Consider the following 26,352-nt stretch of genomic DNA (forward strand, 5'->3'; position numbering starts at 1 on the left):
GTCCTTTGCTCTACAGAGCTTTTTAGCTTGATGTAGTCCCATTTGTTCATTTTTGCTTTTGTTTCCCTTGCCCCAGGAGAAGCATTCAGGAAAAAGTTGCTTATGTTTATATTCAAGAGAGTTTTGCCTATGTTTTCTTCTAAGAGTTTTATGGTTTTGGTACCGGGGTTCTTATTGGCAGAGTTGAAGAAGAACTTAGCAAACAGTCAAGGTAGGAGAGCCAGGGAGAGGCTTTTATTTAGAGATACAGTGAGAGAATAGAGCTCCTGGCTCACTCCAGGAGGGGACAAGAGAGTCTGTAGTGGTGCGTTGTCTAGGGGATTTCTAGGTGGTTGAGACAAAGGGCTAGGGATGCAGACCTACTAAATGTTCTCTAAATGTTTATCTTTGAAGAGACACTAAGTTTTTAATCAGTTTTCTGCTCTATTTTGTAGTTAACATAAATTTACTGTTTTGATTCTTTCTTAGAATAGTAGTTTCTTGGTTTGGGAGCATATATATATATATATATATATATATTTTTTTTTTTTATTAAGGTATGATTGATATACACTCTTATGAAGGTTTCACATGAAAAAACAAAGTGGTTACTACATTCACCCATATTGTCAAGTTCCTACTCATACCCCAGTGCAGTCCCTGTCCATCAGTGCAGCAAGATGCCACAAATCCACTATGTGCCTTCTCTGTGCCACACTGTTCTCCCGTGACCCCCCACACCATGTGTACTAAACATAATACCCCTCAATCCCCTTCTCCCTCCCTCCTCACCCACCCTCCCTCCCACACCCCTCCCCTTTGGTAACCACTAGTTCATTCTTGGAGTCTCTGAGTCTGCTGCTCTTTTGTTCCTTCAGTTTTGCTTCATTGTTATACTCCACAAATGAGGGAAATCATTTGGCATTTGTCTTTCTCCACCTGGCATATTTCACTGAGCATAATGCCCTCCAGCTCCATCCATGTGGTTGCAAATGGTAGGGTTTGTTTCTTTCTTATGGCCGAATAGTATTCCATTGCGTATATGTACCACCTCTTCTTTATCCATTCATCTACTGATAGGCACTTAGGCTGCTTCCATATCTTGGCTGTTGTAAAAAGTGCCGCGATAAACATAGAGGTGCATATGTCTGCTTGAATCTGAGAAGTTGTATTCTTTGGGTAAATTCCAAGGAGTGGAATTCCTGGGTCAAATGGTATTTCTATTTTTAGTTTTTTGAGGACCCTCCATATTGCTTTCCACAATGGTTGAACTAGCTTACATTCCCTCCAGCAGTGTAGGAGGGTTCGGTGTGGGAGCATATTAATCAAGGCTTCCTGTCCTGCTTTCAAGGTTGGCTGAGTTATTGTCTGTTTGCTAAATAGTAAGTTAAGAATCTTACTTCTTAACTTCTTGGGTGTTAATGCAGTCTTATCTTTAAGATGGAATCTTTCCTGCCTTTCACTATGTTGTTTACGCCTGGGCCTGCCTACTATATTAATTACCCAGGTTATATATTACTTGATAAGGGGCTGGAGGAGGAAAAGCAGCATCTGGGCAAAGTTAAAGATAAACTGGGCCTTTTAGCAGGCTGAAGTAAATTTTACAATAGCCTCATTTAATTGACACAAACAAGACATGGGAAATGCTGAGGCATTTTCTTATCTGGGGGATGTTCAAACATTCCAGGCCAAGTTACTCCTGGCTTTTTAGTTTAAACTATCTTCACTGAAGAATGCTTATATTCCTAGTTTGATAGTTTACTTTAGAGAATTAATGTGACTCTGACTTTGCTTAATTGTTTAATATGGAGTTTTGTTGGGGTCTTTTTCCAGAGGCCCTTACCCTACTCTGACTACACCCACGGTCCCTGTCTCATTTAACATGACTTACATTCAGGTCTTTGATCATTTTGAGTTTACTTTTGTGTATGGAGTTGGACAATAATCCAGTTTCATTCTCTTACATGTAGCTGCCTAGTCAAGAGTGGTTTCTTGGTCTTATTGAGGAGATGAGCCTTAACTTCACAGCTGTCAGAGAACAATATGAGAAAAGTGGGTATGTGAGCTCTGGGAGGGTGGTCTGTAGAAGGGGAAAGGTTGAACGTTTAATTCCCAAACACTAACAAGTTTTGTAACTCATGTACCAATTAATGGATTGTGGCACAACTGTTTGCTGTTACAGAGGTGAGATACTTGCCATTTCCATTTTTGGAGTAGTTTAATTGTTACTGGATTTTATAAGACCTCAGTTTTTGAACCTAGACATATCTTTCCCCTGCCCTTTTCCCCTTTACTGTTTTTTGGGGTTTTTTTTGCATTGAGTGTTTTCTAGTGTAGGATTTAATTTTGATTATTGACTTTTTACTGCCTACATTTTTTTGTTTTGTTGTTTTTCTTAGTGATTGCTCTAGGTTTTACCATTTGGTTTGAAAGCTTCGCCAGATTTAGTGTTCTTGGCTGACAGTTTTTTCTTTGAGCACTTTGAGTATGTTGCTCCACTGCCTTCTTGCTGCTATTGTTTGCATTCAGACGTCAGCTGTTAGTTTCATTGGCATTCCCTTGTGAGTGACTCCTTTTCTCTTGTTGCTTTCAAGATTTTCTCCTTGTCTTTGATTTTCAGCATTTTTACTATCATATGTTTGTGGGTCTGTGTTTGACATATGTATTTTTAAATTCTGGTTTATGTTGATGCTTATATCTTTCACTTGGAAGTATTGTGTTTTATTTTGACATTTCGGTTGTAGCATATCAACTTTGTTAGATGAGATTCATTCGTAATTGTTATGTTCTCAACTGAAGCATATACTACTGTAGTTAAATATTACAAACAGTCGCACAGAAGACTCATAAGAAAATTGGAAGCAAACTAAAATGAAATTATAGTATGAATTCCTTTCATGAGTTGTATATTGCTGTGCTCATAGATGAGTTTCCCTGCATATTCTGCAGATGAAATTATTCAATGTTAGCTCTTTAAAAAGGCAGTAGATGTGGCGGTATCCTGCTGCGTGGTGTTTCTAGGATAGTGTACTACCTTCCTAGGGCTTCTGTGACAAGTACCACAAACTGGGTGTCTGAGAACAAGGGAAATTTATTGTTTTCCAGTTGTGGAGGCCAGAAGATTGAAGCCTGAATTCAGGGTGTTGGCAGGGTTGTGCTCCCTCTAAAGGTGCTAGCACAGGATCTGCTCCAGGCCTGTCCTCTGGCTTCTGATGACCTCAGGGGTTTCTTGGCTTGAGGATAGCAGCCTGTTCCTGTGTCTCTTCACATGGTCTTCCTTCTGTGTTTATCTGTGTCTAAATTCCCCCTTTTAAAAGGGCACCAGTAATACTGGATTAGGGCTCACTTTAATGACCTCATGTTAACTTGATTACTTCTGTAAAAACCCTATTTCTAAAAAAAGGTCACAGCTGAGCTACTGGGAGTTAAAAGACTTCAATGTATCTCTCAGGGGGACACAGTTCAGCCCATAACATATGGGTTAAAGGCTGTTGCCATGTTAATGTCCTTTCAGAAACAAGGTAGGGACTACGGGAACTGTATTTTTAAAGGGGAATAGCAATTGGTTAGTTTAGATATCTTTTAAACTGGTTTGATTACCTCTGACCTCATAAGCTAGCATCGGAGTTCTGCAGTAATTTGGCATTAATTTCATAATGGGCAACATTTCTGGGAGTGGGTTGTAGTTATCAGATTGCTTGATTTTTTTTTTCCTCTTCATAACTGCTTAATCTCTACCTTCCACCTACCCACTTTCCCCAACCCCCACAGCCTTTCACAGCTGTGCAATACTTTCTTTTTAGCTACATGGATACTTAATAAAAAAAATTTATTGTTTTATTGATCATAAAAGGAATAAATGTTTGCAATGGACAGAAATGTGTAAAGAAGAAATTAAAAGTCAGCTATAACTCATTAACTAATCACTAGAAACTGATAACCATGTTTGTGTATGTTCTCCTGGTCTTTTTTATACACAGCAGACATGAGTTTTAAAACAAAATTTGGATTATTAAGTATCATTTTAACTGTCCTGTGGGTAGTTGCATGAAAATTAAGGCTTGGGCTCTCAAATCAGGAATTTAAAAATTTTTGCTGTTTTCTCCTTCTGTAACCTCTTAGAGACCAAGACATAGTTACTATCGTTGTTTCTCATTTTCCCTATTGACAGCAAAAGTTTGGTGTTACATATACATAGTTTTGGAGTCAGAACTTAGGACAACCAGCCCTTTACAGTAACAAGTACTGCAAAAGTTTGGTGTTACATATACATAGAGTTTTGGAGTCAAAACTTAGGACAACCAGCCCTTTATAGTAACAAGTATTGCAGGGGAGCTAAATCTGAGATCTGCTGTTTCACAGTGATGAGTAGGTTCTAAATGAACTACCTCAACATAGTAATTTAGGTTGAAGTTACGTGGGAGCTCCTTTATGTTGTTACTAATTTGTCCTTCCTTCTGAAAAGCTACCAAACTGGAATAACAGTCACTGGAAGAAAATGGTTATGCAGGAAATCTTCAACTAAAAGATTGATTTTTCAAAGAATCTTTTTAAATGTCAGCTAAGTGGTGGTCATTATTCATTTTCCCATAGAAGTAGTGTATAAATTCACTTCCCTTAGCCAAAAGTACAAGGTATATTTTAGCACTTAACATTACCATAGGTCAGCAACATTATGAAATACATGTTCATTCATAGGGGCTGCTCTTGGTACATGGAGAAAAGCGTGACTCAGAATTTTATGTTGTCACTGTCATTCTTCAATAAAGAACTCACTGGGAAATATCTTACACTTCTGTATTTATTGGAGGAGAACCTGACATTTGGGGAGGAAGGGAGGGAGGTGTAATGGAGAATGGGAGCTCTTCATTTGACACAGACCTGTGTTCATGCTTCCCCTCTGCCATTTGTTAATTACAACTGTGGACAAATTCCCTTAAACTCTTGAGTTTATCTGTAAAGTGGCTAAAAATATGTTTGATTAAGTAGTACTGTCTGTATGCTTGACATTTTTCTCAGCCCTTTACATGTGTTAATTAACTCATTTAGTTCCCACAACAACTCTTACGAGGTTGGAACTGCTGTCTTTTATGGGTAAGAAAATTGAGACACAAATAGCTTCAGGGAATGTCCCAGTGTCATACAGTCATTAAGCTGCTAGAGCTGGGATCAACTCCCTGAACTCTGGATCCAGAGTCTTTGCTTACAACTACCATATACTCAACTGCTTATCCAAAAATACTGCTTTAAAGGTTATTGGGAGGAGTAAATAGAGTTTATGTAAAGTGTCCAGTTTAGTAAATAAATGTTGGTTCCCTTCTGCAGCTCTCTAGGTATGTGCTCGGAACCCTGTATTTTCATGGTTGATTATATACTCATAATCAGATTGTGAATTCCCTGTATCAACAAAATCGGTGTTAGTAACATAGTGTCTCTCTTGATCTGTCTACATGTTACCTTCTTTGTTCAGCTGAAAATCCCCAGTCAGAATTTAGGCCAGTTTCAGGGTGAGTGGAACAGGCAAGGGAAAACATCGGGGAAGTCGGACTGGTGCGGCAGCAGTGGCAGCTGGTGTCAGGAAGAATCAGAGGCCGGAATCCCTGCCACATCAGCGCACGCTTCCCTCAGGGATTGAGAGCCTCCTCTCTGTAGTCTTAAATTACACTTATCTCTTCCTCACCTTAGTCTAATGAAATAACTTAACCTTTAGATGAAAAGTTACAGACATACTTGATGAAGGAGTTGAAGTCTAAGGAATGGTTATGTAGGCAGACCCTGATGGATCATCTAAAAATAATGGCATATGCTACCCAAGGGCTCCTATTTTCTTACCCAAGAAAAGTAACAGTAATTTTCTAGTATTTCCTAATACTCAGACCATTTTCCAGTTGCTCCAGTTATAAAACTGCCATCCATGGTGTTTTGTTTTTTTTTGAACAACAGCCCAGTCAAGGCTCCTGCTTTATATTTGGTGTTCTGACTCTGTAGTCTTAAAATCTAGAGCACTCTCTCAAATTTTTTTTTCCTATCATCCACTCTTTGAACAGACAAGACAGGTTGTCTCTTATTGACCCTGTCTGGATTTGTCTGAAGGTTTGTTTGTGGTCTCTTTTAATCCGCTCCACTATCTCTTTTATTTCCTGAAAGTAGAAATGAGGTGTTAAGGCTTGATGAGACTGAGATGGAACACACATTTGACCAGAGGACTTGGTCAGTGTTGTTCATATTGCAGCATGTAGTGCGGAACACGAGTGGAAGCCACCAGGTCTCGTCATTACAAGTAAACTCTGTCCCTTTGCAGTTACCATGTAATCTGAGGGTTTGGCCATTTGCCAGGGTCCTGGGCACCTGTGCAGCAATTGATTGGGGCAGTTTCAGTTTGGGTTTTTCAAAAAGGACATTTTCTAAATTTTGTAAACTCCTTCCGTATATTATGAGGAGGCATTCTTCTGTAAAGAATTGCCTTCCGTCAGCTGGAGTTGAAGTATAGTTCTTCCTAAAAAAGCAGAATAAATACTCAAGTCTTGTAAGATGAGTTTTTGGAGTAAGGAATCAGTATGACTCACATTCCGCACCAGTGCTACGGATGAGATTTTCCTCCTTTATTGTTCTTTTTGCTCCTTTTCCTCTTTTGAGTATGATGATGAATTTTTGAGTGTTTTATAATCAGTTACGGTTGGTTTGATAACCGCAATCATTCTTTTTGACGCTAGGTTATTCTAGATTTTACCAGTGAAAACTCAATGGCTTTTTGATATAATTTTGAATCTACTATGAGTTTTTGATATAATTTTGAATTTACAGAAAAGTTACAAGAATAGCACAAACACAAGGTACTCCCAAATATCCTTTACTCAAATTCTCTGATAGTTTAGGTTTTGCTAAGTTCTGTTGTCAAAAGTGCAGTGTATGTTTGTGTGTGTTGTGCTTACACATGCGTGCTGTTTTCTGAGCCATTTGAGGATGACTGGGAGAATCGTGCCACTTTACTTAAATTCTTCAGCATGCAAGAATAAGGATACTCTCTAAGCACAGAGAAGACAAGTAGTAACTCTGTAGCATCTTATGACTGTAATGGGGTATGTGTGGGTACTGGTAATGGGGGGAGCCTAGTAACTACAGTGTTGCCCATGTGATTTTATATTAATGATACAAAAAAAAATACTCTCATAGACACAGTATAAGTTAAAAATACTGTTGTCTAATTCATAGTCCTTTTTAAAATTTAGTCAGTTATCCTGAAAAGGTTGAATATCAAACTAAAAATTATCATGCGGTGTACTTGTCATTTTTCAAAGTGTCCTTTAATGTTCCTCAGCCTTTCTTGTGTTTATTGAGCTTGACATTTTTTGTGGAGTACAAGCCAATTAGTTTTTATATTGTCCCACAATTTGGGTTTGGTTGATACTTTTTCGTGATTAGATTCAGGTTATGCATTTTGGAAAGCACTACCACAGAAGTGATGTGTCCTGTTGGAGGCGTATGGTGATACTGATTTTTCCTAATATTGGTGGTGTTAGCTTTGATCATTTGGTTATTACGGATTTCTGTCAAGTTTTTCCACTGTCAGATTAGTGTGTTTTACTTTATAATTTTTTTGGGGGGATATACTCTTGATACTAATTAAATATACTCTTCCTCATTGAATTTCACTACCTAGTTTAGGACTGTCATTCCTTCTGTATTAGTTGGCATTCTGTTGCAATAGAGAGATTTCCCTCCCTTCTATTTGTTTATTCGTGTGTTTATAGGAGTATGATCTTCTGTTCAGCAGATTGTGATCCATTATCACATTATTAATTTGGATGCTCATTGCCCCTGACCGATGGGGCCCGTGGACATCAAGCTGGCTCCTCTCTCCCTTTGTCATGTCTTCACTTTCTTTGAACACTTCCTAATTCTCTGGCATAAGGTATTCTAGGTTCCTCTTGTACTTTGCTTTCCTCAGCCCCACAGTCAGCCGTTTCCCCAAAGTATCTTGGTTCCTTGTAGTGGAGAATGGTTTGGGGCTCTTTCAGGAGACATAGCAAGGAAATTAAAAATTAGTATACATTGATATTTTCAATCAAATTTCACAGTTTTTTCCCCTTAACTTCTTTGAATTTTAACTTCCATTTTAATTGGAATAGCTATGGAAGGCTTTAGAGAAATTCTTGTGTGGTATTTCTGAAGTTCAGTAGTAATCTGTAGCTCTAGTGTATTGTTCTGGCGCAGTAGTCACTGTCAGCTGACTTGGAAATAATTGTGAAATTAATCTCCTAAAGCAAGTGAACTTGGAGCAAGTGAATGAACATTTCACAGTTTAAAAAATGTTAATTTCAAGAGTTGAGATGCTTTAAAATGAATTTATTATTTACATGTGAAGCAAGAATAGCATTAATCAACTCTCTAGCCTTTTAAGGATTTAAAGTGCTAACTTCAGTTTTGTTATCCATAAAAATTAGGCTAATATCTCAAAAGAGTTGTTTTGAAGATAGAATAAATCACATATGTGAAGTACTTAGTATAGTCCTTGGTGTATCATGGATACTTAATAAATGACACCTATTATTATTATATTAATGTTATTATTCTCTGTATTGCATATAAGGATACAATAAGCATTAAAAATTACTTGTTTGATTAATAGTCTTTGTTGATGTAGATCTAAGATTTCATATTCTAAAACCTCTGAATTTGTGTGTGTTTTCATAGCTATATTGATTTACTTAACATGTAAGTGTAGACCTCTGAATTTTCAGACCTTTGCCCACTAGTTCTAATATCAAGAAACAACATTTTCCCCACTTCTGAAGCCACCGTCATGTTCCCTCCCAGCCACCAACCACCGCCTTCTCTTCCAGGAAACAGTGTGTCAGTTTTTCTACTTTTTATCTATTACGCCCTACCCCAAACGTAGTGTATTTATTAAAAGAACTGTTTTATTTTTGAGGTTAGAATTGTATCAGTTGAGAAACTTAAGTGGGCTTTGTAAATAGCTTTTACCATCTCATATTGTGATTTTTAATGTAACTGCACTAGTAATTTATTTTGCAAGTAGGAAGTAAACCTTTAATTTGTATTTTACCTTGTTAAAGTGTAATGAGTAGAGGGACTCTACTTTTTTGAGAAGCAAGAATGTTAGGATGTCTTTTTCACCATTACTTGTTTATTAATAGTCTGTGAACAGCAAAGGCAGAACCTCAATTTCCTTTTATGTAAGAATAAGTCAGCTTTGTTCCCTATCCTTCTCATAGTACCTGGCATACATAAGCCATATAAGAACATGTTTTTAAGATAAATATATGGGCAAGTGCTTGTGTATAACTTAACGTGCATTTATTTATATCCTGCCTACATAAACTAACTCAAGGTGGGACTTGTATCTCTCCTTATAAAAAGGGTTCAGGTATTACCAATTTATCTAAAAGTGACTGTTTTAGAAACAATTTTATGCAAGTATGTAGTATAAGCTGTAGGAAACCTGTAGTTATAAGAGTATAGGTAAATTAGCACTATGGTTAGCACTGTAGGAAATAACCATCCATTCAGATGTAAAGTAAGGAAACTCTATTAAGTATGTCTGCATCTTAAGTACTTTATTTTGATCTATATGCTGAACTTCTTCGCTCAACAGATCATCAGTCTGGGAAAAGCCCAGCAAAATGTTACCTGTAATGATTAAAGATGTGAAGTATGTGCAATAGGTGCAAATTGAAAATAATAAGATAATCTTGTCTGGAAAGATGATGGTTAATACATGGAGTGTGATTATAAGGCTGGGATCATTTATATCTAAATTGGGACTGAAAAGGTGTGCTGTTAATTATGCCATGACAATTGGTATGAGCTATTTCAGCAAATCGGGACATTTGGCCGTCCTATTACAGGGTGGACATGGATTTCTCTGTCATATCCTTGAGTTCTAGAATTAATATTTCTGGAAACTCAAAAGAAGTAACAGCACAGCTAAAGGGGCAGACACGACACAACACATGACAGATCTTTCAGACTGAAAATAGGAGAGAAGAGCTATGTGTCAATGGATGATTATATGATTTTTCTATGCCATATAATACATTATCACAGCCTTAGCAGCCTAAGCCCACACACTTCTATTGTATACTAGCTTCTGTGGGTACACTGTGCCCCCTGCAAGGCCGCAGTCAGTGTGCTGGCCAGAGCTCAGTTCTCATCTGGAGTCTCTCTTTCCAACCTCGCTTAGCATGTTGCAGGATTTGTTGTGAGACTGAGTGAGGGCCCTTGGTTGGAGGCCACCCCCAGCACGGAGACACTGCCCGGGTTTCTGGCCACGGGCCTGCTCCCTGAGCCTGCAGCACGGCAGCTTGCTTCTCCAGAGCCAGTCAGGGACTCTGCAAGCCTGGGACAACACGGCATCTTCTGTGACATGAGACGGGCCTAGAGATGATGTCCCTCACTTTGGTCCTGTTCTGTTGTTTAGAAGCAAGTCACAGGTCCCGCCCACATTCAGGGAGAACACTTTTATTTTTGTCCAACACAAAGATGCATTCACAGTGGAGAAGTCGCAGTCTGACTGAGGTTTAATTCTTGCTTTGTGTGGTACATACCTTGTAATTATTTTCTGTGCGGGGATGTCTCCTTCTGAGGTAATGCAGTTATTGTCTGTATCACATACTTGGCAGTTAATCATGTACTGCAGGTTGTTTTAACTATGATCTTTTTTGTAGAAAAGCTGAAATATACATTAAGGTAGATGGAATAGTATTTTGTGCTGCTGTGTGCTTATCAGCTAGCTACAGCGAAAAGCATCTCTGGACCAACCTTGTGTCTTCTTTGTTCCTACCTATTTTAAACCTTACTATATTATTTTGAGGCAAATCCCAGGGGTCATTTTATTATTTAAATAATACTGTGTGATTTGATATTTTATGTGCTTGATCTAGGTTTGTCTCTTACACCGCATTGTTCCCTGACAGTGTGGACAGCATAGCCCATGTATTTATTGTTTTGTCCTGGTGGTGCCTGCTGGGTAGTCAGTACGTACTTGGAAAACTACACCTATGTGTATAGTTAGATGTCAGAATATTCTTTATTCTTCAATTTAATTTGAATTGACTACAGACTAACCTAGGATGAGTTACTTAGCTGCTTTATTCTCCCCATTGAAGAATCAGTTCACTTCATTAAACTTCCTAAAGAGCCTTTACTGAGGTCTCTTCTGTCGCAGTTATTTATAAGACTGGGATTTGGGAGCCTTGGACTTTTTGGTGCTTCTATAGCAGTCAGAGTTTCTTGAGATGAAGGCAGTAGGTTCAGTAGAACATGGAAAACAGTTTGCTTTATTATAGTCACACTTACTTTCCCACTCTCAGCAGTGGGAAAGAAAATCAGGGTCCTGCTTAAAGTAGTGTTTTCACCTCAGAGCAGGAATCCTTTGAGAGCCCTGTAGCAGTGGGGAGGTTGGCCACTCTTCTTAATTCCTTCTTTGCAATTGAACTGTGTTGGGGAAACAGCCTTTAGATAACATAACTCAGCAAAAACTCATGCCTCCAGTGGGAAGAATGAGTGGTGAGAGGGACTGTTGCTGCTTGCTTTCGAGACAGAATGAGCCCTGTGAAAAGAGAGGTCATATGCTTTGGGGTGGGATATTCCTGTCCAGCCTGGGAAGTGAAGCATGCTGCCTACCTCCCCGTGGCTTGCTTCTGGCAGTCAGTGTTCATGTATGGTTATATGCCTATATGTAAAATAGCAGACACCTTGTTATTTATCAAGGTCTATGAAATATATAAATCACAGCACTATTAAATGTTTAGGGATTCAGATGACTTAACATTTAATTTATAAATTTTGTTACATACAATCTGAAATAAAAATGAATTGTATGTTTTCATTAATTTTATACTTTACTCATACTCAAATTGTTCATAGGTTTCTTCAACATCAGTGTTTTGTTCATCTCTAGTTATTTTTTTTATGACATTTAAGCATTTGTCAGAGCCTGTCATCTGTAAGTGTAGCCCTATGTATAGCATTTTTAGATACATTTTTGATGGTGTTAGTGGATACTGTGGCTTGGGATGGCATTTCTATTACATAATATTGACAGTTCATTTTTTGTTTGCTTGTTTGCTACTATTCACACATAATACCACAGATTGCTGACTGAGTCTCTGCTTTATAAAAGTGATTTTAAAGGCTTATTTACTATAAGATCCATCATGTTCAGCAATGAGATGATTCTCTAGGCATAATAAATGTGTTCAAGTCCTTCTCTAAAGGTATCTAGAGCTGTCATTTATTGAGATTGTTTCAAGTCCATGAGACTTCAGATCACCCTTAACAAAAGGCTTAAAATTAAGTTTTGTATTTGAGAGCATTTTTTTGTAATGTGAGAGACTTCAGGGGACCTGGATAGAAAGTAACTCCCTCTTTTCTGAGAGATTTGGAAGGTAGTTATTTATCTGGGCATGTAGATAATAGGTGTTCTCACCTTGGACTCACTGAACTCTTATTTTTATCCCCCTCTCTTATTGAATAGAGAGTACTAATTCTCCCTTCTTTCTGTGTCAGTTTTCAGAGTATAACAGCAAATGAGCCTTGATGGCAAGCCCAGCATGATAAAGAAATTTCAGAAATGAATTGCTTTTGATCAAAACACTTCACTGTATGTTGCCTCTCTCCCAGTTCTGTCTTGTGGATGTTTAGTGACCCTGTGAAGACAGCTTCTTTAGTCCTTTTCAGTTACAGTGTGGTGACACATTTCAGTCATAATGTATGACTAATACAACTTTTTTTTGTGAATTAGAATAAAGTTAGGAATTTTTTTCTGAAACAGATATTGATCTGTGAACTTCCTTTACATATCTGTATGGAATATTCACACACACATTGTTGGAGATTATTGCTCAGAATAGTGTTTTGTTCTGAATGAAAGCAGCTTGGGATGGGCTGAGAGTAGAATGAGACTGATTTAGCATCAGAGATGATCCTTCCACTATTGTAGATGTTTATTAGCAAAGCTTTTTATATGATTTAGAAAGTATATTCTGGGGAGGGTAGACTATTTTGAAGTTATACTTGTTAAAATAAAAACTCTTATAAGAAATATGTTATAAGGGAACCTCAGACCAGTGTGAACATATGTATATCCACTTCTAAAACTCCTGTGGACATAACAGAAAGTTGTGTCTGCCTAAGTGTGGTGTGTTCAGTTTATTAAACTCTAACAGACTTAGAGGATAAATGGTGCTACCAATGGGCCAGATATTTTTGAGGAATTCCTAGAGGATGGAAAATTAGTAGGTAGGATTAGAGAGGTAGCAGCGAGTAGGAAAGGTGACATTGGGAAGGAGAAAAACCAGTAAACAGAATAGCTGACTGTAGTCTTCCCAAGAGAGCCCTTGTGGCAGCTTGGATTAGGAACCTCAGTTTATAGCAGGAGTGTGACTGACGCAGTCACCATGGCAATCAGAGAAGTTCTTGGCAGTAGCTGGCTCAGGGGAGCCTTCTCTTTTCCTGTGCAAACGGAGTAGATGGCATGCCAGGTTTTCACCTTTAGGATAAAGCCAGAAAAATGGTCTTTGCAGAAAGTGGGTGATCTTTTATTGGAGGAGGACTTGAGAGTGGAGAGAGCAGAGAAGGGCTTGCAGTAGTTTGGTTTTACCACAATCACAGTTGGGGGAGGTGGGATGCACTGCACCCTTGGCATCACACAGCCTTTGTTAACTTGCCCACCTGCTCTCATATACCCTGCTCCCACAGAACTTGGAACAGTGCTCTTCCAGGACACATGCAGAGGAATCCCATGCCACGTACACAACAGTTATAAACATTCATATTCACAAACATGAACAGCTAACCAAGGATTTGTAGACATTTGAGGAAAGAGCTTGAGAGAGAACAAGAAATGAAAAAAACTCTTTCAGTGGCAGTAGTTTAGTGACTAAGGGCCACACTTCTGTCTTTTCATTTTGTTTTGTTTTTTCTTCCCTGAATGCTCTCTGTTAGGGTGATGTTATTTTCTTTATATTTTGCTGGTTGCCTGTACAATTTTTAGCATACATAACTCAATCTTCTTAGGTCTGCAGTTACCCAGTGTCTCTGTCCTCCTCTCCCTGCTGTACAAGTCACACTCCTTAGCATGCACTGGCCTTTGAACAACTTCTCTTTCTAGTAATTGTTTTTTGAATAAAGCATGGCAGATTTTTTTCAGTTATAATTATAGAAGCAAATGTGAGTGTTAAAATACCTGAATATATAAAGAGATAATTGGAAGGTGGAAGAAACGAGGTAGAAGGCAAGGTAAGTGTGCTAATTTCCTTTTGTATCATAGCAGGAATTTCTTAAGCACTATATGAAATTGGTACATCTAGCTAGAGGTTTAAATAGAATTACTAGAAACTCTAAAACAGTATTATATTCAATAACCTGTAAGAAAAACTAGGAGAGGACCTGGTGGAAGAGAGTTGGGAGGCAGTGTTTATGTGCCAGTTTCTCATCTTGCACAGCACAGATTTCAACACTGTTGACTAAGGTTATATTATTTAAAGTTGTGATGATAATTACCATAAAAACTAAAACCAAACATTTAACAGTAGTTGTCTGTGAGGAAAGGAACCTATAGGGAGGGAGGATAAAGCCAGAGAAATGGTCTTTGTATGAGATCAGGTGGGCAAGTTAAAAACATAAAAGTAAACAGTACTTTTATGTTTTTATTTTATACCCTCTCTACATTTTGCGTTGTTTTCAGATTGTGAACATGCAGTATTTATTAGTTTTATAAAAGGCATATAAAAGGGATTTGATGCTTGTTCTAGTATTTGTAACAACTCTCCATGGGGCACTAACTTCAGAGTTTTGAATAAACATTGGTAACTTTTTCTTCTACCCACACAGTAGCTTTCAAAACAGAGTACACTTAAAGTTTGGTATAACTGCTGGAATTTTCCATGTGTTGCTCGGTTTGCTAATCACTTCGAAAAATTCAAATGACTGATGCTTCTAATAATAACTTTACATAGTGATTTAATGCTATAGAGCAGTTTCACAGACATTATTTGATTTCCACAACAACTTTGTGAAGTAGGCTTGGTGTTACAAAGTGAGAAAAATCAGACTGATAAGGTGACTTGCCCCAGGTCATATGGCTTATAAAATAGCCGTAGAGCTGGGAGTCAGGCTCTTTTTCCTGATTCCAGCTCACTGCTCCTCCTACTTCAGCCCTCTCTTACTCTGCGACGTCTAGAGTCTCTCTGACCAATTCCTAGCTTTCTCCATTATACTGTGTGGGTAAAATTGTAATATTTCCAGAATATCTCGCCTGGCTTTAGTACATCTGCATATCAATAGGCGTTTAGAGGTGGAAAGAAGTATGGCTTTAGTGCATTTTCATCATTCCTCAGGGGTGGAGAGAAGTTCATCTCCCCATCAATGGGTAATTATCTGGGCCAGGAGGGCTTATCTGTATCTGAGAGGAGAGGAGAGGGCTGGTTTTGCTTTTGCTGGAGCAGGAAAGAGAGAAATGGCCCCAGACTGCAGTTTGTAAGCAATAAACGGATTTTAAACTTTATTTCTCTGAGGTATTTTGCCCTGGGATTTCCTCTCCCCGGACTTACAGCTGTAACTCAAACTCAAGTTCGGACATCGATTTCTTCCTTCATTCTTTGTGCATTGATTGATGCTTCTTGCATTTGTGTTCTAGTTGTATTTAACATAGGTAAATCTGTGTTTATTTTAAAGATGAATGTTACTACAGTTTTTAAGAAGAGGCGTACATAAACACTGGGTATCATTCAGCCTGTTACTTCATCAGCTAGAGAACAGTTTTTCCACTTTTGCCTGATGAACTGATCTTTTCTCAGAGACCTAGATGTCTTCCAAATTTTTTCTGATATCCTTGTTTTGCCCTGTTGTAGCTTGTTGAATCAAGTGTACAATTTAAGTGTTCACTTCAAGAAGTAACTTACCTTTTGGGGCTTGCAATACTGAATAAGCAATACCTGGCCTTACCTGAACCTTGCAGTTACGTTTTTCACCCAAGAATTTGGTATTTCAACAAGTGACTTGCTCTCCAGAAAGACAATGGTAGGTAAGTATATATATTTAGTTCTTATCTTGGGAGCCCCATATAACACCCTTGATCCTTGATCATGTGTTTTGTATTTTTAATTGTAATATAACATAAAATGTACTATTTTAACTAGTTTGAGTGTATATTTCAGTGACACTAATTATATTCACCATGTTGTGCAACTGTCACCATAGTGGTGGCAGTTGAAATTTTTGAGCTGCATCATAATTCCATATTTGACTTTTTGGGGAACCAGTCAAAGTCCTCCACATCCTCACCAACATTTGTTATTTTCTTTTTTTTTTCCTAGCCATCCTAATGGTTGTGAAATGGTACCTTGTAATTTTGATTTGCATTTCCCTAATGGCAAGGATATTAAGCATCTTTTCATGTACTTGTTTGCCATTTGTAAATCTTTGGAGAAAGTCTATTTAGGTCATTAACCGATTTTTTTTTTTAATGGGTTGTCTTTTCGTTCTTGAATTGTAGGTGTTCTTTATGTATTTTGGATATTAATCCAACTTGATCAGTCATTTTAATATGTTGCTGAATTTGGTTTGCTAGTATTTTGTTGAGGATTTTTGCATCTATTCATAAAGGCTGTCAGTTTCTTCTTTTAGGTCTGTTAATATTTGCTTTGTATATTTAGGTGCATCTATGTTGGGTATATAAATATTTACAGTGTTTTATCTCCTTGTTGGATTGACGCCTTTAGTGTAATGGCCATCTTTTATTATAGTTTGTTTTAAAGTTTATTTTGTCTGATGTAAGTGCAGCTACCCCTAACTTTCTTTTGGTTTCCATTTGCATGAAACATCTATTTTCTATCCCTTTGCTTTCAAAAGTGTGTGTGTCCTTACATCTGAAGTGAATTTCTGGAAGGCAGTGGATAGATGGGTCTTATTTTTTTACCTGTTTATCCACTCTGTGTCTTTTGATTGGAGAATTTAGTCTATTTACATTTAAGATAGTTATTAATAGGTGTGTACTTATTAGCATGTTGTTAATTGTTTTGTTCCCCTCTTTTTTACTTTCTTCCCTTGAAGTTTGAAGACTTGCTATACTGTTATATTTAGATTCCTTTTGCATTGTTTTTGTGTAACTATTACAGATTTCTACTTTCTGGTTACCATAAGACTCATATGTAAGAGCGTGTATTTGTTAGCACTATGTTTGAACACATTCTAAATCTGCATGTTTACTACCCCTTCCCCATGTTATATTTTGATGTCACATTTTACTTAATTTTTGTGTATCCCCTAATTATTGTGGTTATATTTATTTTTACTACTTTTGTCTCTTAGCCTTCATAGTAGCTCTCTAAGTGATAATCCATTACTTTTACTATATCTACTACTATTTCTAATCCACTACTATTTGTACCTTTACCAGTGAGATTTTTACTTTTATATGTTTTCTTGTTACTGACTAGAGTTCCTTGTTAAATGTTGAAGTCTCTCTAACATTTCCTGTAAGGGGGTTTAGTGGTGACAAATTCCTGTAGTTTTTGCTTGTCTGGAAAACGCCCCTTTAATTCTGAATAATAACCTTGTTGGTAGAGTATTCTTGGTTGGAAGTTTTTTTTCTTTTCAGCCATTTGAATAGATCATGCCACTGCCTTCTGCCTGTAAAGTTTCTGTTGAAAAGTCTGCTAATAATCTTATGGGGGTTCCCTTGTATGTAACACGTTGCTTTTGTCTTGCTGTTTTTAAGGTTTTCTTTATCTGTAACTTTTGACAATTTAATTATGTGTCTTGATGTGGGTCTGTTTGGGTTCATCCTGTAACTCTAGGCCTCCTGGGTCTGGGTGTCTGTTTTCTTTGCAAGTTAGGGAACTTTTCTTTCTCTCTTTCTCTGCCTTCTGGACACCTGTATTGTGAATGTCATTCCACTTTATGTTTCCTGTAGGTCTCTTAAGCTATCTTCACTTTTTAAAATTCTTTTTAAAATTTTGCTGCTGTGGGTGAGTTCCCCTACCCCATCTTTTAGCCCACTGATTCTTCTGCTTCATCTAGTGTGCTTTTGAAACCTTTCCTAGTATATTTTTCAGTTCATTTATCATATTTGTCAGTTCTGTGACTTTTCTTTGGTACTTACATTTTCTCTCTGTTGAAGTTCTCACTGTGTTCATTGATTCTTCTCTTGAGTTGAGGTAGCATCTTTATGACCATTACTTTGAAATTTTTCAGGTAAATAATTTACCTTTGTTTCATTAAGAGTTTTTTCTGAGGTTTATCTTGTTCTTTTGCTTGAGACATACTCTGTTTCCTTGTTTTGCTTGACTCAGTGTTTGTTTCTATGTATTAGTTAGAACAGCTGTCTTTGTCTTGAAGAAGCTGCCTGGGTAGGAGAGGAACCTTATCTTTTTAACTTAGCTTTATCTTTTGGTTTGTCAAACTGTCTCTCCAATTGTTTGGAACCCATGGGGCCCAGAAATGCAATCTCCTCTGGCCACCAGAGTCAAGTGCTCAAGGGTGTCCCCTGTGTGGACTGCACTTGCCCACTGGGGCTAACAGGCTCGAGTGAGAATGCAGAATTGGCACTCAACCTGCTGCTCACCTAAAAGTGGCTCCCACCAGTACCTCCATCCCTGGAAAGGGTTCCAGCAGGCTTATGCCCCTCTGGCAGGTGCCTTAAGGCTGGCAAATGAATTTTCTTCACATGTGGTCTTGGTGCTTTCCAATCTACTGCCTTTGTACTGGGTCCTGGAATGAATGAGTCTGCCATGAGCATTCTTAAGAGCAGCATCTCCGTTCTATACAGTCCTGTTTCTTCTGAATATAAACTCTGCTGGCTTTCAAAGCCAGATGTTTTTGGAGCTTGTCTCTCCAGTGCAGGACCCAAGGATTGGGGTGCCTGATTTGATGCACAAATTCCTCATTCCTCAGGGGAAGTTCTGTATTGGTGACCATGGGTTGCTAACTCCTGACTCCCTCCTGACTCCTGATTGTGGGTTGCTCTGCTGGGTGGGCTCTTTGGTGCGATGGCATCTCTGCCTCTCCTCCGCATGTTGAAGTGGCCTTTTTATCCTTTGTTGTGGAGGATCTGTTAATCTGTTTTCAGGGTGTTTTTCAGAAGGACTTTTTGCATGTGTAGCTGTAGATTTATTGTGTCCATGGGAGAGGGTGAGTTCAGGTACTTCCCATTTGGTATCTTGAACTGCCTCAACTCTGTCAGTTTCTGATTGGTATATTTTGAGGTTCTTTTAGTGCGTTTATGTTTACAATTGTTGTAGCATCTCGATGCATTAAACCTGTTAATACATAATATTCTTCTTTGTCTCTACTTTCTCCCCCAAGCTTTGCCGAGAAATTACTGACATATAACACATATAGTTTAAGGTGTACAATGTGCTGATTTTATACATGTTTATATTACAAAATGATTACCACCATAAGGTTAGTTAACACCTCCACCCCATCACGTAAATCTTTTTTTTTGAGTGTGTGATGATAACATTTAAAGATCACCTCACTTAGCAAATTTCAAGTATATAATACAGTATTGTTACAACTTTTTTTGACTTAAAAAAAAAGCATCTTGGCTGATAACAATATAGCTTCCTCCCCTCCAGCTGTCTTGGTCACTATGCTTGGAATATCTTTTAATATCCTTTTACTTTCAACCTCTTTGTGTGTCTCTATCTAAAATGAGTCTGTTGTAGGCATCATATACTTGGATTATATTTTTTTATCTATTCTGCCAGTCTTTAGTTTTTAAATGCATGTGTGGATTCAGGTCTTTCATCAAACTTGGGAAGTTTTGGCCATTATTTGTTCAGATTTTTTTCCTCCTTGTTCCTTTCTTTTCCTCTTCTTCAGGGATTCTCCTGATGTATATGTTGGTATGTTTGGTGGTGTCCCATGGGGCCTGTGATGTCTGTTTATTTTTTTAAATTATTTTTTCATTGTGCTCTTTAGTCTGGATAATTTCAGTTGCCTTATATTCAGGTTTGATGATTCTTTCTCTTCCATGCTCAAACCTGTCATTGGACCCTCTTATTAAATTTCCTGTTTCAGCTACTATACTTACAAATTCCAGGTTTTCTATTTGGTTTCTTATTTTTAATATAGTATTTTTATTGACATTCGCTATTCACTCACATAGCATTCTCTTGATTTCCTTTAGTTCTTTGTCTATTGTTTCCTTTAATTCTTTGAATATATTTAAGAGAGTTGATTTACAACCCTTGACTAGTAATTCTTGAATTCCTCAGGGACAGTTTCTGCAAAATTCTTCTTTTTCTGCAAAAACAGTGTTTTCCTGTTCCTTTGAATGTTCTGTAATTTTTTGTTGAGAATTCAACTGTTTGGATATTATATAATGTGATAACTCTGGGAATCAGATATTCCCCCTTCTCTTTGATTGCTTTTGAGGATTGCAGTCATTTGTTTGTATAGTGGCTTTTCCCAACTAATTTTGCAAGGTCTGTATTCTTTGTTGAGTGTGGTCACTGAAGTTTCTGTTCTGTTACCTTGGGTCAGCTTATAACCTGACAGATTTACTTAAATGTCAAGTTCTCCCCTCCAAAGGGAGGATCTCACCTCCAAATCTAGAAAGGAAAGTTGCTGTAGCTCAGGAGGGGGCAAACAAACGTAAGTGTTGTGTTCCCACAGGCTACTGCCATACTGGTCACAATGTGTAACCTTGAAATTTGGAAGGCAAGGTCCTCATTACTCACCTGGCACCAGTGCTCTGGGAACATGGGTCCTGTGCCCACCTCTGCTCTGGGGTTGAGGAACTGGGTGTAGCTGGTTTCTCAGTTTGTTCTCATCAGCCCCTCCCTTCCTCAGCCACTTCCCTGGTGCTTGTAAGTGTTCTGAAATAGTTAATTCTCATGAATTTTTCAGCTTCATGGTCTTGGTGGAGGAACTGACCCCTGGAGCTTTCTCTTCCATCATTTTTTGTGATGTCACTCCACTCTTGGTTATAGTTTGGACATTACTGCACATGGTGCCAACTGCAGTCAGCTCTTTTCTTTACTGACAAAACTATATAAGTTTGATGATAATTTCACTTTTTATTAGGGTGAGCTGGAGTACAATTACCCTCTGGAATCTGAAATATGACCTCTGTTGTAATGACAGTAATTAAAGTTAGTTAACAGTTGCTCTCTTTGCTGCATCTACTGTGAGAATGAAGATGATTCTTAGCAACCAGACTGTCAACATTCCAGAAAATGTCAACATCACTCTGAAAGGCTGCACAATTAACATGAAGGGCCCCAGAGGAACCCTGGGGAGGGGCTTCAATCACATCATTGTAGAGCTCAGTTTCCTTGGAAAGAAAAAGAAAGAGGCTCTGTGTTGACAAATGGTGGGGAAACAGAAAGGAACTGGCTACCATTTGCACTAACAGTGGTCATGTGCAGAACATGATCAAGGGTGTTACACTGGGCTTCCCTTACAAGATGAGGTCTGTGTATGCTCACTTTCCCATCAGCATCATTATTAAGGAGGATGGCTCTCCTGTTGAAATCTGAAATTTTTGGGGTGAAAATATATCTGCATGGCTCAGATGAGGCTTGGCATTGCTTGTTCAGTATCTCAGGCCCAGAAAGATGAGTTGATTCTCGAAGGAAATTGACTTTGAACTTGTATCAAATTCAGCTGCTTTGATTCAGTAAGCCACAACGGTTAAAGATAAGGATATCAGGAAAATTTTGGATAGTATCTCTGTTTCTGAAAAAGGAGCAGTTCAGCAGGCTGATGAATAGGATCCAAGTTGTGCAGCAACAGGAACAGTGAGTTGCCAGTGATTCCTTAGATTTACTTGATATTTTAAAAATTCAATAAAAGCCTTATTTATCTGGGGGAAAATATTAGTTAACAATTTGCATAGGTTTGATTTCACTTCAACTTAATATCTTGTGTCTATAGTTATTTTTACAGGAATGTGCTGGACTTTACAAATAGTTCATTATACTATTAACATAGGAGTTGGGAAAAATAGAAGTGTTTATGTTTTTATAAAAGGAAAAACATTGAACATGTGTGTTCTGGCTGAGCATTGTCACACAAATCAGTTACCCAAGTCTAGTGTTTGCAGGGTCCTCCTGGTATTCATCCAGGGCTCCCTGTTTTTTATAGAGCTGAAATGTTATTTGGTAAAATACAATATAAAAGCTGCCAAGATTGCAAGAGATTATAATGATTAAACTTTTCCTGTAATTTTTTCAACAAAGCAGATAAATTTCTGCTCTGAAGGGAATGCAGAGATGACTATAAAAAGAGATATCTTCCCTTTTTTTTGCAGTAGAAAAGTGCCAGCAGTGGAGTTCAGATATGGTTATATTTTAAGTGTTTAACCATCCATGAGAATATTTTACAAGTTTTTTTGTGAAAGTTTTTTGGTATTGGTAGAAGAGGAAGATTTGTATCATTGTGCTCACTGAAATTGTCAAGTATGTCATTATGCTAAGGTTGGTCATATTTGAGAATTTTCTTTTTGATGTTATCAAGCTAAGTGTGAAGGCTTGACAAAATAGTTCTTGCTAAGCTCAGTTTTCATTACTGTTACTTTCTGACAGGTGAATTGATGAGAGTTTTTCAGTAACATGTCTCATGAACATTTACAGATCAAAAACACGAGTTTTTCTTAACTTTTTCCCAGTCCTTAACTGAGTTAACAGATATAAAGTGAATCTGAATCTTCTTTTATTCTCTACTTATATTCTCTGTAAGTGACACACCTTTAGCCCTGAATTAATAACCAAACTTTTCATTGAAAATACTAGGTTAAATAATTTGAAGGTGGTTGTTTTTAACACATGTCTGATAGGAATATTGAGTTTCTAGTGAATATTTGAACTTTTGGAGGTTAAAATCATATACCTGTTGTTTTTTGTTTGATCATTTATCATTGAGTTATAATAATGATTCAGATATGTAACTTGTTGCTTAGCTTCTGCTTCTTACCTGGTAAATTGCTAGTAGATGGAAAGGATTGCCTAAGTGCAGCCTTCTGAGTAAACAAACAGATTTGCAATCATTTGGCCAGTGCTTAATTGTATAATTGAATTTTCCTGAATTACTTAGATGAGGAATTTTAAATATGTGCTCCTATGGTGGCAGTTGAAGGAGAAAGTAAGCTATCTTAATTTCTTCTGGGGAGAATTCTGTTTTTGAAAACTTTAAATACTTGCCAGAAGTCTTCCCTATTGAAGAATTTTTGGGGTAGTATGGATGGTAGGAAGGAGGATGTGACATACACACAAACGTATACACACCTCATTGGAAAATATATTTATATGGTTTCTCCTTCATGGAACTTAAATAAGTGACTTTCAGAAGACCTGTGTGGGTAACAGAGGCATGGGTCCATCAGGAATGTGATTTTCAGAGCTTGATAACTGGTTGTGTAGTATTTCATTTCTCAGATAACACAACATTTTGACTTCTCCATTGGTGTCGGAGACTGTACCTCTGTGTTCTTCTGTTTTGTGTCATTTGTATCATACTGCATCTCACCAAGGGTGGCTTTGCTTTCTGCTCATCTCTGACTGTCAGTGTTTGCAGCCCTCATTAGATGCTGTGATTGAGCAAAGCAGTGTTAAGCCTGGGTCAGTCTGAGTCCTTGGTACTTGCTGGGGAGCACATTTAACTTTTGCAGAATTAAAACCAGAGGAGACCACTGTGGAGGGCCTAGACCAAGATTCTTAGAGTGATGGCATATCGGTATGGAACCCCCAGATACTCTCTAAGTATTTGGGGAATTTTAACCTTTTGAGGGGTTTATGTAAAAGCAGGGGTGAGAAGGGGCAAGGGAATGGTGTGTTTAGTGGCTGCTGTGCCAGGCATCATTCTAAATATCTTGTATACATTTTTTAGAAACAGGTCATGATCAGAGTGTTGTTTGCTCTGTTTTACAGCTTAGGAAATTGGAGCACAAAGGGGTGAAATACCTTGCTTTAAATTCACACTTTGTGATTCTATATTACCATCAACTGTTTTAGCATGTGGCATAATAGATGCTATGACTCTGGTCGCTTTCACCTTGCTGATGGGAAAAGTGAGGCGGAGTGATCTGTCGAAGGAAGGTGGTGCTGTCAACAGGCGGTTCATGCTAGAACCAGGCCAGGAACTCCTGATTGGCAGGCCATCCATCACTCTGTGGCACCCCTGGCTTTTGGAATGTTTAGGTACCTACTCGTGTTCTTCAGGGCTGTCATCTTACTAATGTGGAAAGCTAGAGTGAAAATATCACTGAATAAAAATGAAAGGCTTGGCTCTTTTCAGTTCCATGTATTTATGACGCCTTTTCCAAATTCTCCAGCTCTGAATGTTATTCCTGTCCTAACGTTCTGTAGTACATATACTGTGTTGTAGCTTAGTTTGATATTTATTCTTCCTTCTATAACTATAAATTTATTTTTCAGTACTTTTCTACCAGTATGTTATCAGGAAAAGCTAATTTTTATTCACTCTCTACCCCTCCCATTGGATTATGACTTTGCAATTTTTCATTTCCTGTTTTTATCTTTTATAGCACTGTGTATGAAAGCTTTTCTTATTTTGATACACAGTGAGAAATAGGTTTTCAGTTAGACCTAATATATGCATACTTAAGTATCGGAACAGAAATTTTACAATTCATTGTTTACCCTCAGTAGGGAAATGTACCTTGATCCATTCTGTTCTGCTGAGAAGGAAAGTGGTAGGTGTGATCCACCAAATCCATCTCACCAATGGGCGCTACTGCTTGCAAGTTGCACAGGGCTAGCTAGAAAGGAGATATTCAGATTCATGTTGAATTCCACCTTTGCTGGAGGACTACTGTTTTGAGACAGTTTTTGATGCCTGAAACTTAGGGTGTGGAAATGGTCTGTTTTTTTCATGAAAATTGTTGTTGTCTCTGATATAGTTCAGGGACATGATGTCTTCCCAGAGAACAGCTGTGGGTTTGCAGCCTGGCCTCCCTCTCCACTTCTCGTGTAAGATGGAGAAAAGTGCTTCTCACGTCTCCTGCACTTGAGGTTCATCCTTTCACTGCGCATGTTCACTTCCTCGTTGGATTCACATGCTGGCATTGGCTCTTGACGGGCCTCTAGAACTTCTCTTAGTTTACCAAAGGTCTCTCATCTTTGGAAGCCTGTTCCACCTGTTTGGCGGTTGCCTTTTAGATACTGGCCTGATCTGACCCTTTGCAGGATTAAACTTGAACGATAAATGTTGGATTCTAAGATACGATTTGAAACACAAAAATGGGAAAAATGTATTTTCTTGTATTTATATTAAAAAGAATGTTACCTGGGATCTAATAGTTATACCTATCTAGTATAAAAAAAGGAACTATTCTTCATAAGAATATTTTCTAGATAGGTATTCATCCTTTTACATTTTCATCATTTTTTATTTCTTGCTGAAATGTATTCTCTATTTTTTAAGTCATATATACTGAACGTAATTAGTTATTCAAAATGACATGTCTTCATGGGTAACATTTTTTTCAACATTTTCTGGCTTTAGAATGGGAAGGTTTCCTTAACCTACTTGTTTTTAAACATTTCTGATTATCAGTTTGCTTTTGTGTGATCTGTGCCTTTCTCATAATGGGAAGGGCAGTTAGATGTGTGTTTGCCATGGTTGCTGATGTAAAAATTATTTCATCAGAAGCAGCCATCTCCCAGGTAACTTTTTTTCCTGTTTGCAGATGGTATCTTCAAAATAATTCAACTTACTCTTCTTTCATTTGGATGGTTATTTTTTGGAATGAAAAAGAAGCATGCCTAGCTTTCTAAGAATTTATACTAGGCCCTCACTCTACGGTCCACAACTTCTTTTATCGGATGACTGTTTCTGAGCATGTGATGCTATATTCTAACTTTTATTCAGAACTTAATATTTGACCTTTAACAGACTGACTAACCAGCATTTTTTCCTTAATATTTAAAAGAGATTGGCAGAGCCAACATATTGCTAGAAATATGGGGGTGGGGAAGGTACTATAGATACCAAGATCTTATATATGAAATAACTGAGGTCCAGAGAGAAAAGTATTTTGTTTCAAGTTGTTAAAGTTAGTTACCAGCATGGCCAAGACCAGACTCAGGCCTGTAGCTTTGCTAGCCTAGTGGTATTTTTAGTGTAACATTGTCTCTCCACAGCAGCTCCACAAAGGGGTCCATTCCTCCATGAAATCTTTCCCATAAGACAACATTTCCTGTTTTTTTTAAAAAAATTAATTTTGTTATCATTAATCTACAATTACATAAAGAACATTGTTTACTAGGCTCCTCCCTTCACTAAGTCCCCCCTACAAACCCCATTAGAGTCACTGTCCATCAGTGTAGTAAGATGCTGTAGAATCACTACTTGTCTTCTCTGTGTTGTACAGCCCTCCCC

At 37.8% G+C, this 26,352-nt stretch overlaps 1 protein-coding gene and 1 pseudogene across 3 annotated transcripts in view; both read left to right on the plus strand.

The window, feature by feature from the left end:
• USP12 (ubiquitin specific peptidase 12) overlaps positions 1 to 26,352 on the plus strand; it is a 103,668-nt gene that overhangs the window by 21,191 nt on the left and 56,125 nt on the right. The window lies entirely within an intron of this gene.
• LOC130680084 (60S ribosomal protein L9-like) lies at positions 20,218 to 22,034 on the plus strand (annotated as a pseudogene).

This window comes from Manis pentadactyla, chromosome 2 (assembly GCF_030020395.1).
Source record: "Manis pentadactyla isolate mManPen7 chromosome 2, mManPen7.hap1, whole genome shotgun sequence".
Lineage (NCBI taxonomy): Eukaryota > Metazoa > Chordata > Mammalia > Pholidota > Manidae > Manis > Manis pentadactyla.